General features: G+C 42.2%; 2 long non-coding RNA genes across 4 annotated transcripts; both read right to left on the minus strand.

Moving 5' to 3' along the window:
* Window positions 1-707: 707 nt before the first annotated feature.
* LOC133151702 (uncharacterized) lies at window positions 708-1366 on the minus strand. The gene is made up of 3 exons (XR_009713975.1): window positions 1215-1366; window positions 932-1074; window positions 708-853 (listed from the first exon to the last, which is right to left on the minus strand). It is a non-coding gene; the product is annotated as an uncharacterized LOC133151702 (long non-coding RNA).
* Window positions 1367-9712: 8346 nt separating this feature from the next.
* Window positions 9713-13501, minus strand: LOC133151730 (uncharacterized). Of its 3 annotated transcripts, none has more exons than XR_009713978.1 (5): window positions 13417-13501; window positions 12192-12209; window positions 11204-11225; window positions 10138-10668; window positions 9713-9982 (listed from the first exon to the last, which is right to left on the minus strand). It is a non-coding gene; the product is annotated as an uncharacterized LOC133151730 (long non-coding RNA). The 3 variants fall into 3 exon arrangements; XR_009713979.1 differs by having other exon boundaries at window positions 9713-9903; window positions 10036-10668; window positions 13417-13500; XR_009713977.1 differs by having other exon boundaries at window positions 9713-9914; window positions 10036-10668; window positions 13417-13500.
* Between the last annotated feature and the right edge of the window lie 437 nt (window positions 13502-13938).

Raw genomic sequence — 13938 nt, forward strand, 5'->3', positions numbered from 1 at the left:
AAACATAATGAACCAAACGCAAGAAAAGAAAAAGTGTGCTTTTTAGGACAAAAATGCAGTATGATTCTTTTTCCAGCTGAATCAAAGACGGCAGTGGGGAAAAAATATGCCATAAAGAAAGTCATGCTTGTGCATGGGGATGCTATTTTTTATTTTGAATGTTATGTTAAGGAGGACTGGGTAGCACGTCGGCCTCACAGTTAGGAGGGTGCGGGTTCGATTCCACCTCCGGCCCTCCATGTGTGGAGTTTGCATGTTCTCCCCGGGCTGCGTGGGTTTTCTCCGGGCACTCCAGTTTCCTCCCACATCCCAAATACATGCTTGGTAGGCCGATTGAAGACTGAAGTGCGAGTGCAAATGGTTGTTTGTCTCTGTGTGCCCTGCGATTGGCTGGCAACCGGTTCAGGGCGTCCCCCACCTACTGCCCGATGACGGCTGGGATAGGATCCAGCACACCTGCGGCCCGCGTGGGGACTAAGCGGTTCAGAGAATGAATGGATGGATGGATGTTATGTTAATTTCAGTGTTATTTTTTAAGAGTTTAAGTGCAACATGATTGAAGACGCTGTTATACAAAAGATAATGCAAACATAATTTGAGGCAAAAAATATAATAAATGAATAAATAAATAAATAAATAAATAAATAAATAAATAAATAAATAAATAAATAAATAAATAAATGAATGAATGAATGAATGAATGAATGACTGAATGACTGAATGAGAACAGAAAACAGACTGTATCTGAGGCTTAGTAGAGTAAAATCAGAGGCTTCCGACTGTTAAAGGCCAAGCTGTTCTTTGTCTGCATTTCTGGATGCGTGTAGAACCACAGGCAAGACCCAAGAACATACTAAAAAAAAAACATGAAAGATGTGTTGAGGAAAAGGAGCAAAATGCTTCATGAAAATGTTCCTTGATGGTTACTCACAGAAGAATCAGAAGAAGTCCTGTGTGTTACCATGCTGGTTTGGGAGTTTGTGTTTCATGTTACCATGCTGGTTTGGGAGTTTGTGTTTCATGATGCTGGCCTCCGTTGTACAGGTCTTTTGGAAAGTCTTGGCTCTCCCTGTGCTATAATATAACATCATAATTAATTCATCACATGAATTCATTCACATTACAATACAGTCATAAATCAAGCATATGTACAACTTGTGTCCATCTTGAGTGAATGATATGAACACATTCAATTTGGAATCACAATTACTTACCTGTTGCTTGGAGTCAATAGAAAAGGAGAATAACACTGGTCCCATGGATCTTCTTAAAATGTCGGTCATTTTTTTGGCGAGACAGGCCAGGTCTCATCAAGGCTGAGTACCAAGGTGGCCAAACAAATGGTCTACACAAATGGAGCATGTGGAGCCACACGCAACATAGAAAACTGAAGAAGAAAAAACATAGAGGTGGTTGAGGACACGAGTTGAAAAAGACATTCAAAATTAAAGAGAGTGTTTTGTAACAATAGTCAATAATAATTGGCTACTTACAGAGGAATGAGAAGTCCTGCTTCTTGCCACCCTGGTTTGGGAGTCTCTCTCTCTCTCTCTCTCTCTCTCTCTCTCTCTCTCTCTCTCTCTCTCTCTCTCTCTCTCTCTCTCTCTCTCTCTCTCTCTCTCTCGTGTAACGTCAGCGCTCCAACTTGGTGTCGTGGAGCCACGCCAGCATCTCTGGTCCCAGGTCGAAGAGGCCGGCCTCTGAGGGTGGTCTATATGTTGGTGTAGGTGTTGATGGTGTGGTCGGCTGTCTGCTCGAGGGCTCCGCACTCGCATGCCGCACTGTCCGCCAGACCCCACTAGACATGTTGAAGCGCCCAACACCAGTTCTTAAGCGGTTCAGTGTGGTCCACTGCTGGCGAGGTAGTTCGTCTCCTCCTATGGCGCCGTCTCCTGGTTCCCAGACATAACTGTGCATGAGGGAGGGGCCAGCTGCCTCCCACTCCTGCTTCCAAGCTGCTGCCAGCCAGGCATCTCTGGAGATGTCTTCAGGGATGGAATTGAGCATCTCTTGTGCTGCCATGTTGTAGGGGTGGCGTGCCTTGAGTCTGCTTGGGAGTCATTCGTTCCATGATGAATGTTTTTGCATGCTCAAGGTCTTTGTGGAGAAAAAAGGACAATCCAGCAAAGTTGATTGAAAATGTATGATTGTACAGAGGGCTTACACAAGCTTAACTATAAATTACAACATGTTACAATTTTATAATTACATTACAATAAGGTGATATGTCATGCCTACCTCTGGCCTCCATTCTGGGATGAACTGCTTTCGCCAGATAAAAACTGTTAAAATACAAAGGAGTGAAATAGCAGCATTTACTCTCTTTAGAAAGAAAGGAAAAAACATGTTTCATGACGAGCAACTTACCTCATCTGTTTTCTGTTCTCGCCTGGTGATTATGACATTCAAAAAAATTCAAAATAAAAGTTCAAAACAATTAAAAAATTAAAATGTAAAAGGCCTTCCCTTAACTCATCTTTAAAATTTGATTGTAAAATAAAGGTTTAAAAGGTTAAAATTTGATTGTAAAATAAAGGTTTAAAATTTTAAAATTTGATTGTAAAATAAAGTTTTAAAAGGTTAAAATTTGATTGTAAAATAAAGGTTCAAAAGGTTAAAATTTGATTGTAAAATAAAGGTTTAAAAAGTTAAAAAGTCTCCTCTCAACCATAAGTTAATTTAAAAATATAAAAAGGTAAAAGTTTTAAAAGTTAAAATTTAAAAAAAATAAAAGTAACATTTTTAAAAATTAAAACGTTAAGTTAAGGGAAGGCTTTTTAAAAATAAAAAGTTGAGTTAAGGGAAGGCTTTTTAAAAATTAAAAAGTTGAGTTAAGGGAAGGCTTTTTGAAATTTTAAAAAGCCTCTGCCTTCCCTTAACTCAACATGATTCCTCACCGACCCCCAACCACTATTCCAGCAGGTTTCTTTCATTTGTCATTTTGAGCAACTTTCGCCCCAGATCCCATCTCACCTAAAGGCAACAAATCACCCACCACATCCCACCACTAATATTATACACTTACGACAACGTTCACGTTCTGATTTCCATCCTTTTTGCAAATGCTGAACCACATGATTTAGCTGTGACTTACCTTTCAGTGGCCAAAACACAGAAAACAGGATTGTGATAGCTGTAGTACGTTTGCAAGACACCTGAATGAAGAGCACACTGAGGTCGAGAGACAAAAATTAAGTCAAGCAATGTGTTTTTGTCAGTGGTAGCAGTGGTTATGAGTTGCGTGTAACCTGTTGAGCGAAACAAATCGAGAATGGGCTTGAATGAGGCAGATAGCATATCTTCATTAAAATCTCCACATACCAAGATCTGATGATGGTCCATTACTTCAAGGTACCGCAAGAGATTTCCCAAGCTTGGCAGAAAAGTGCGCAGACTGTTGCCTGGAGGCCTGTAAACGGCAGCAATCAACACATTGAGGGGAGCTTCAAGTTTCACCACAACAAATTCAATGTCGGTCACACCCTGTATGTATTTCTTTTCCTGGGCTGCAATGTGACTTTTGACACAAATACCTACGCCGCCACCAAGTTTTGTTGCCAAGTCAGGACAGTTTGTGTAAGAATCTCTTCGGTTCCTGTGAAACATTGTGAAGCCTTCCAAGCAGGCACGTCCATCAGCCACAGATCCTTGAAGGTGTGTCTCTGTGAAGCACAAAACATCAGCAAAGTGCAGCTCGTGGTGGCACCTGATGTCCTGCACATGACAAGACAGCCCTTCGGTGTTATGATGGACGACAACCAGGTGATTTGCTCGATCTACCGACGGCATCACGTGAAGGAGTGGCATGACGCTCTCCAAAGAATCCTCTGCCATCTCAGCAAGAGCAGCAGTGATTTCTGGATTTGCATGAAGTCTTCTCTCGTCCATATGCAGAATATGCAGACCGCTGAGCGAGGTCACTCTACTCAGAGCTACGTACCCCATGCCGTGTTCGAAAACGCCTTTCAGCGAAACAGCAGCCTCTGATGTTGTCATGCCTTGTACCTTGTGGATCGTGCAGGCAAAAGCAAGCTTGATGGGAAACTGTCGGCGCGTCACTCCAGGCTTTTTCAGCTTTTCCTCCTGTCTGTCAATGTACACACGGTTAGCGGCACGCGCTGTGTTACTCACATGATCAAGTTCCAACCCAACTTTCTTTACGCGGGCTTCATTCGGATAGTTGACCAATTCCACAATTTTTCCAAACGTCCCGTTGCACAGACCTGCTTGAACATCAAAATTACGCGTGAGCATAACACGAGCACCGAGGGCAACTCTGATCGAGTCCGGGAGCTCGCTCTTAGCGCCTTGCACAGGGAAAGTTTGCCTCGCCATTCTGCCAGTTTGTTTGTCCTTCTTGTAGTCATCTGCATCAATTTGTACAATGTCCTTATGAAGCAGATCCAGCATCGCAGAGTTATGGCCATCTACCTGTTTATTGGTGGCAAAAACATGCAGAATATGACTTGGACACATTTCTGGAGAAGTGTACCTCGTAGCAAGAAGAGCTCTGTCCAGTTCCGAAAGTTCATCAGACTTTTCTTTCACCCGGAGTCGGTTCAGCAGTTCGGCAAAGGCAACATCGTCTTTCTGCCTCATGATGGCGGTGAGCGTGATCTTTTTGAAGTTGTCACGCCAGTGGTCCAGCCGAGTGGGATCGTACACGCATAGCGGTTTGGACTGTCTCACGGGAGGGAGCTGAAAGAAATCTCCAACAGCAAGAACAGACATGCCACCAAAAGGTAAATTGATGCCTTTGATTTGTATCAACCTGGCATTCACGTAGGCAAAGAGGTCTTTGGACACCATGGAAATCTCGTCGATGATGAGTATTTGGGCGATCGACAGCTCGGCTCTGACTTCGTCCAGTTTATTGCCCAGGCCGTGGTACGGGGGTTTGAGACTTCTCGGCAGTTTGAGCAGACAATGCAAAGTTGTCCCAGAAATGTTGAATGCCGCCGTGCCAGTGAAGGCTGCGAGAACGACCGTCTGTTTGGAAATGTCGGCCTCCTCAGCCAGTCGTGGTAGTCTCTGCAGTATTTTGGTAGCGTCTGTGTAGATACACTTGATGAGATGCGATTTGCCGGTCCCGGCGCCACCGTTGATGTGGTAGAAGAACTGCTCGATGGGCTTTGAGCTACACACACGTTTTATGCACCAATCTCTGACCTTATAGAAAACAGACGCTTGCTTTTGGTTCAGGTTCCGATACATGTCACGTAACACTGCGGGATCGATGGCAGCAGCTTCTGTCGCAATGGAAATTTCAGACGTTTCTGACCTTACGTTATAGTCCGGGACATTGTCCTCCACGTTGTCATTTGGTTCATCTCTTGCGTTGTTTTCCTCAATGCATTCGAGTCTTTGCAACTCGCTCTCAGGAGCCAGGTGGCACCATTCGTTTATGACGAGCCCGCTCTCCTCCACCTCTTGGATGGCATCGTCAATGTCTTTACTGTGCTTCTCATACCTTTCTCTGTTCCTGTTGACAATTTCGCACACACGCTCCACAGAGTCGTTATATGGTAACTGTACACAGGCATGATCATGAAACAACTGATATGAGGGACAGCGTTCAGATTTTAACTGGCAATTAGCACGATGAGGCAGGTACAGCTTGAGCAAAGAGCAGTAATATTCCTCTGGATTCTTTTGTTCAGAGAATTTGCAGTATTTGATGACCGCAGCTTTTTCTTTTCTTTTCTGGACAAAGCCCATGTCGTTCAGCAGAGGCAAAACATTTTTGCCTTTTACCTGTTTGCCATAAACAATTCTGCATGTTGATGCAAAATCGGCCAAGCACATCACTTCAAAGTCCTTCGTTTGGGGTCTGCTTTTATATTTGTCTGGCAGGCCAGTCATCCACACTTCATGAGACTCCTGCGTTTTGCCCTCAAGGAGCGAGAGAGGATAACTCATTTTCAGCGGATTGTCACTCGTTTGTACAAATACCACACTGCGAGAGGACTGTTTCATATGCAAGCCGCACGCGCGTGCGACACACTCCTGAGCACTCACTTCTCTTTTCTTTGAGTACGCTTGCATGATTTGTTTCATTTCATCGCTCTCATTGACATTTTCATTGCGTGAGTTTTCAATAACAGACTTCAGGTATTGACTCAGACCGTGTTCAGCTTTGCTGATGTAGCTGCAGATGTACGAGATGCACGAATAGGCATTCAGAATGTACTGGATGTCCAAGTTGGCATCCCAGGCAAGAAGCAAATGGCGGTTGTAGTTGTTCACCCAGCAGTCTTTTGGATCTCGCTTGAGCACAACAGAACTCTTTGAGGCGGTCATGTACAAACATTCCACGTACTCGGCGTCAGTGAGCTCGCATTTAGCCAAAAGCTGCGGCAAAGTCAGGGATGAGGTTTCGGGTTCATTCAGCAAACGCTGCACACGAACAAGCTTGTCATTTGCCACCACCTGCTTCTCCTTGTGTTGATCTTGATTTTCACAGGCTACAGGTGTGATGATCATTGTGGTTTCGCACGGTGGTCTGGGAAAACCAAATCGGCAGTTTGCACCTTGGTGTTTGACGCACGTTTTGGTGTGACCTTTGCTGTGCATCTGAACTTCTGTGACTTTTTTATACAACTCGGGTTCCTTTTCTGGGTCCGGCAGCTGAGCCGAGATGTAGCGGGACACAAAATCGCAGATGGCTCCTTCTGAGGCTTCCTCAAATACAGGGGCATCTTTAACCCATATGAGGCAATGAATGTGAGGACTTCCTCTGTGCTGAAACTCCAATCGGTAAAAGTAGTCGACGACTTCACCAATCGGTCGTGCCGGAGAGAGGATCAAATCTCTGAACAGAGCTTCCACACGTTTGTCAAACATGCGCATTGTCGTCACAGGATTGCTGCGCAGAATTTCACACTTCGTGGCCCAGTCAAGTTCAGCAAAATTCACCACCTCACCTTGTTGCGCTTTAATGGCAGTGATAACCTCTTCCCAACGCATTTCGGCAGCAGAAAATGTGCAAAAGAATGTGGGTGTACCCAGCTGTCGGATCATTGCAAAAAGATCTTTGGTGGTTCTTTCCCAATAGGCTGGCGTGCCTCTCAGGGGCGTCATGAAACGGACTGCATCCTTGCTGCGCACCAGTTTTTCAACTTCACGTTTGTCCTGCAGCATAGCATTGTTTATCCTCCGACCATCCCTGGTAAAAGGTTTACCTTTGCGTAGCTGGATTCTCATGCTTGATGTTGCCAGGTAAATTTCAGTCACAAACTGAGCAAAGAACAAGTAGTTTGTATCACGGGCAAAACGTTCATCCACACAACACAGACGTGTTTTGAAATATTTGCTTGGTGTGACTTTTATTTGTCTCTCTTCATCGAGGGTGTTTTGTCCAGTTGGAAATTGCACTGGAAATGCCATGGCCTCAAGTTTGGGAGTCCTGAAAAAGCTTACGGGGTTATTTCTTTCTGCAGGAGCCACACAGTAAATGCCTTGAGTAAAACTCATAATTTCCTCTGACACATCATTTGGTTGGAGACATGACTCCAGGATAACCCCACCATTTGGTGCATCACCTTCTTCCACATTTTCAGCACACTGTTGTTGCTGCACATTACCACGTGCATCGTTCTGTGAGTCACTGTTCAATTCACAGAGAGCATCCCTCTCAAATGCGTGGATTGCCTCGAGGTCTTCCTCATTGTAGTCACTCTCGTTCATTTCGTCTTCATCAGAGCCGCTGTCATCATCAGTGAGCGTCGGGTCACAAAGGTCAGCATCGTCGCGAATGGTGATGTTTCTGTACTGCGGATGAATTTGTTTCAGTTTTATCAGGGCACTCATTAACTTGGACCAAGTGACAGTTTGAAATATCTGATGTCCTTTGTAACAAAGTCGTCTTTTCAGTTTCACTCTCAACACCTGAGACCTACTTCTTAGTCTGGGCAAGACATTGACCGTTTCTTCCACTTCTGATGGTACACACACAACATTCCCACGGATGGCTCGTTGTTGACCCTTTGGCAGAGGGACGATTTTGGCAAATGAAATGCATTTTGAAACGAGATGTCTTTCCAGAATATTTAGATCACACAGTTCAGTGGGAATGTCTGCAAGTTGGAGATTGTTAGTTACAGCAAGTGCTGGCATTTTACCATCTTTGAGATGTGCATGGCAGGTGTGACATATCCACTCCATTTTTCTCTCATCCGGTACTTTGCAGCATGTGTTACATTCACGATTACAAACATGAACAAACCTTCGTGTAAGGCAACTTGCAACAACGTCCTGGTTTTTCTTATATTGGATCAGCTGGCGCACTTGATTGGGAAATAATGCTCTGTGGCAAACTGTGCAAACAAAAGTCGGTCCATTTTTTACCTGAATTTTGAATAGCGCAACTGCTTTCATGATTGCGCAATCGTTTCTCTCTTTACATAATCTGTTAATGACTCTGTATTTGTGTAGCAGTTTCATTGCAGTGCGATGAGCATTTGCCTTCATTGATGAATCATGTTTGGCTTTCCAAAGCAAGCTCGAGTTTTCCTTCTGCTTGGATCTGAATGCAGGATCAAGTGCGTAACGTTCTTTGACATAAGAACGTTGTTTACGCCTAAATCCATCATCATGACCATATCGCTGCTTGATGTAAGAACGTTGTTTACGCCTAAATTCATCATCATGACCATATCGCTGCTTGATGTAGGAACGTTGTTTGTTCCGAAATGTATCGTCACGACCATATCTCTGCTTGATATAGGAACGTTGTTTGTTCCGGAATGTATCGTCATGACCATATCTCTGCTTGATATAGGAACATTTTTTGGTCCGATACTCAATATTATGACTATATTTCTGTTTAACAGAATAGCACTTTTTGGCTCGATATTCATCGTCATGACTATATTTCTGTTTGCTATAAGAACGCTGTTTCATCTTAATTGTGTCATGTTTGCAATAGCGGTCGACTGCAAACGACTTTTGTTTTACACGGAAATTAGGATCTTGCTGGTAGCGAGTCACTATGTAGGACCTTTTACGTTGTCTAATCTCTGGAGTTTGGCTGTAACTTTCCTTCTTTTTCAAGTTTGCGTGTATTCGCCTTGTTTCTTGTTTTGTGACTCTCGCCATAGCTTTATCAATTATATTGTGGGCTTGAGTTCGTCTTGCAAATGTTCTCCTTTTGGATTTCGCAATTTTCAACACATCTCGTGTTTTTTGTTGTGTACATACCACCTTACTGTTGTAATGTACCCCTTCAATGGACTCGTAGAGTTTGCTCGCACATGGTCTGGACTCACCCGTCACCATAATCTCAGCAGCAGACTGGCTAAACATAGCGTCATCTTTGTGTGTTGTCATAAGAGAAGATTCTGCATCAGTCGCCATTTGATGGTCACTTGCATTGTCAACAGGTTGAAAACTTACCGGCATCAATTCATATTGAGTAGTGGGAGCGGCACCAGCCAGAGTGAAAACCTCTATGAGCTTATCTATCAGATCGTTCAAACATGTAAATAGCATCATGACAGCTGTACCACGTGGTGCACCGGAGGGCGGAGGGAGCCCATCACGTTCTCTGGCGTGTGGATCAAAATAGCCATATCTTCCTTGTTGGTTTCGGAAAACAGCAATAAACAATGAATTCATAACCAAAAGAGCATATTTCACCTCTGACACCAGACACTGAAGTCCGTCACAGAGCATCATAAATGCCACATCAGCAATAGAGGAATTGAAAAGACCATACATTGACTGATACTTTATTAACACATGTTGTTTGTGAAAGCCATTCACAATGGCTGGAATTTCATCGGTTGCCAAATGAGGATGTTCGTATCGTCCTTCTGCTTTCAGCACAGCCACAGTAGCCACATAGAGCTCATTGCCTCGATCGAGAACAAGGTCCAGGTGAGCACTTGTCACATTGTCTGTCTCCTGCAGGAAAGCTAGAAATGTAGCAGAGTTTGCAGCACACTGACTGTTTCTGGAATCAGCATACTTTGGATGATCTTGACTGTAGGATGCCAAAACACATGTTACAGGATCATGAGATGTTGACATCATTACCTCCGTAGAGTTTCCAGGTTCAGTGGCCATCAATTGTTTGGCAGTTGTTGGTTTATCTGCACTTCCAGAGTCTGTGTTGTTTTTACGCTGTTGCCATCTTACCTTGGCAGCTTGCGCCTTCTTGCTTTTGCGTGGCATGGCTCGTGTCTTGCACTTTTGTCAATTGGATCTCGCACAAGAGGTAGTAATATTTCACAGTTAGGCCCAGGTCCAAGAAGTTATATTTCAATGCACAGCCCACAACGGGTTATATTTTGAATGCACAGCCCACAACAGGGTTATATTTCAATGCCAATCCCAAGGCAGGTTTTTTTTTTTCAATCAGATCCCGCACCGCAAGGGATCAAGTCAAGGTCCGATCCAGGCAAGGATCAAGTCAAGGTCTGATCCAGATACCAGGGATCAAGTCAACGTCTGATCCACACCACAAGGATCAAAAAAAAAAAAGTTTGATCCTCAACACAGGGATCAAAGTCCACGTCTGATTCGTCAATGTCTGATCCAGCCCACAGGGATCAGTCAACGTCCACCACAATGCGTCTTGTCAATCCAAGATAGACAGTGAGTGAAAGAAGTCAGAGACAAAAAGTGGAGCAGCAATAAAGAGGGTTGGGGGGGGACTCAGTCGGCAGCCTGGGGAGAAGGGGTACAAAAAGCATAAAAGCATTAATTAAAGTCAACCACAGTGTTCAAATAGTTGTTACAACGGTACCATCTTTCTACTTCTTTTGTAATTCACGTCAGCTTTAAAAAATGGTGGCACTGCAACCTTATTTTTACTGTCACTGCTGACCCGCCGTATACTAGAAATGGTTTGTGAATTAAGTAAATGATTAAAAAAATAAGTAATTAAATTAAATTTGCATGACAATTTATAATAAAATGTGAAATTCGGTTAGCAATTCTGTGCAGAAAATCATGCGTTTATTAGGTGGCCACAAAATTAATGATAAATGGCACAGCAGTAAATGTTAAAAGATTGTAATATTCCTAACAATAGCATTTGTACATTAAATGTATAAACGCAGGTGACAGGATCTCTGCATCTAATTGTATGTTGAACAAAGAACAAACAGCATTTTTTACAGTTAAACATCATCACTATGAAACTTTTATTGCATAATGGGTGGAAGCATGGTTAGCTGGCTGGATATAATCCGCACTTCACCTTTGGTCAAAGCGAATGAACTCTGCAAACAGAGACAAAAAGAGAATCAGTTATTGAACTTGAACATACATCTGCGTACAAAAAACGTACAAAATGTTGCAGGACTATTTAAAATATAGACATTTTGATATTTTAAATATTTTTAGCACACAATCTACTTAACCAAAATTAAGCAAAATCAGAACATAAACATTTGAATATGATTCACTTCAAACACATCCACACAGTGGTCACAACTGGGGATGCTCCTGTCACCATACAAACCCATCCGAACCAATGAAAAATAAATTTGAGGACTAGTCGCTATTTGCACACAACACGACTGAAGAGTCACAATGTTAGAAATCAGCATCTCAAAGAAAAAAAAATAGAACGTATCTATATATGCTTTGTAATGATAGCAGAAGTAAAAAGACTGCCCCATAAAAGTCGTTGAAAATTGAACAAGCTACCACTTGTTTTTGAAGGACATGCAGTGGCGATGAAAAAAGCATTGCAGTCTAGCTCGGCAGGTATTCAATGGCCGTAAAATGTTTCAAAATGTGAGGGATTGATGTATGAAATTATAATGTTGACAAACAAGTTTGACTCTTGCAGTTATTTGGATAATCGATTTTATATTGCTTTTATTGTTTGACTGCAACGAAGCGACAGCATCACATCAGTTTTTTAACGTCACTTGGGTGACACCTAGTGTTCAAATTGGGAAGTAAGAGTTTGGACAATGTGTAAAGCACCACCACAACAAACGTTGTAATGTATGCCAAATCTCTCCCACAAAAAAAACACCCTCGAATCTTTGTTAAAGTATTTTTTCAGGTTCCTTTCTATGTAACACCAAAACCTACTTTCCAATCTCCTTTAGTCTTGTATTTTCAAAATCCAGTAAAAATCAAGAGGATGAAGAAAGAATTATTTTGTTGCTGCAAAAATTATAAATCTGTCTGATGCCATTAGTGAAATTAAATAATCATAATCCACACCTTACCTGATCAAAGCAATTCAACTGCATAGAGAGGAAGAGAGAGAGAGAGAGAGAGAGAAATCAGTTACTATACTTGAACATACATTTCCATCAAATGTAAAAATTTTAAAAATATATTATTTTTAAATACAAACAAATATTTTGGTTTGAGAATTTAAAATATTTCTTGCACACAAACTCTACCAATCAAAAATAAGATACAATACAGCATACAAACGTGAATCTTCTTATGTTTGGAGAAAATGTTCAAACTTCCACAGAACCCACAACACACCTTTTACACATCCGCAAAATGGTCAGAACCAGAGATGCTCCTCTCATGATCAGCCAATTTTCATGAAAAATGGTGTAATTCAAACATATTATCAAACTACTCAATCACGGCCTTCAGGGTTCTCACGGTGAGAATGTATGTGTGCAGTGAGATCACATACAAACCACTCATACAGATTGCAATGCCTTATTGAGGCATACAAAAATACATTTATCGAACATTAAACAGACTTCCGAATCCCCCGAGTCTCGTATTTTCAGAAAATCAGTCAACCAAAAACGTGCATGTAAAAAGAAATCGTTTGTAATGACTCAAAAACTGTGTGTGTTCATATGCATATGAATTTACAGCCACTGAACATTTTCATTAAATATGAATACATGACTGAGTTAGCCTCAAATACCTAATTTTCTAAACAGAAATTACTTTGACGCTAATAAAACCACCAGGTTGTTAGACGTTCCCCGTTGTTATTGAAGAACTCCACGGAGAAAGACGCCATGCATTTCTGCCGTAAAGAAATTAAAATGGCGGCCGTAGGTTTATTGACTTTATAAACGTAACCACTTAAACCAAACACATGGCAACTTATACAACAAATGGACATTCAAACAATCTTAACACTGTTCAAACATGCAACCTATCGTCCTAATTTTGTTATATCTCAATCACCGCCAACGTCAGAGCGTCTCGAAGCTAGAAGACGCACTAACTATATTACCTCAACGTTTGAATATATGTCGTTGCCACGCGCGATAACGAGCTAACAGTAGCAGATGCTAGCGTGCTAACGGTAGCAAGAAAACGCAAGGACCGTTTGGGGCTATTTGCCTACACGCGCGGACAGACAAACACCGAATGGACATAAACATGATAGTTTATAGTAAATTTAGACCATTAAAGAAACACATTTGGCCAGTTGCATTCTTATGAGGACGACGTGTTGCTACTTACCTTCGGCACCCATTCACGGCAGGACCGGAATGAATGTGTTCACCTCGTGACGCTTACATGCTCTCGTGATGCATTTACGACAATCGGAAAATCTAAATTTCAAATCCCTCGGGTAAGTAGCTTATTAAATTATCGTGTTTTGAGCCACGTACCTAGTCACAAAAATGACGATGTGCTGCTGGTTGAATATCAAAAGTAGAGTTTGGATTCAGAAAATCAGTCAATTGCCGTCTAGCTCGGCAGGTATTCAATGGCCGTTGAATGTTTCAAAATGTGAGGGTTGATGAATGAAATTATAATGTTGACAAACAACGAAGCGACAGCACCACGTCAGTTTTTAATGTCACTTGGGTGACACCTAGTGTTCAAATTGGGAAGTAACAGTTTGGACAATGTGTCAAGCACCACCACAACAGACGTTGTAATGTATGCCAAATCTCTCCCACAATAAAAACCTCGAATCTTTGTGACAGCAATTCATCAAAGCAATTCAACTGCATAAAGAGGAAGAGAGCGTGAGAG

The sequence above is a fragment of the Syngnathus typhle genome, linkage group LG3, assembly GCF_033458585.1.
Source record: "Syngnathus typhle isolate RoL2023-S1 ecotype Sweden linkage group LG3, RoL_Styp_1.0, whole genome shotgun sequence".
In the NCBI taxonomy this organism is placed as follows: Eukaryota; Metazoa; Chordata; class Actinopteri; order Syngnathiformes; family Syngnathidae; genus Syngnathus; species Syngnathus typhle.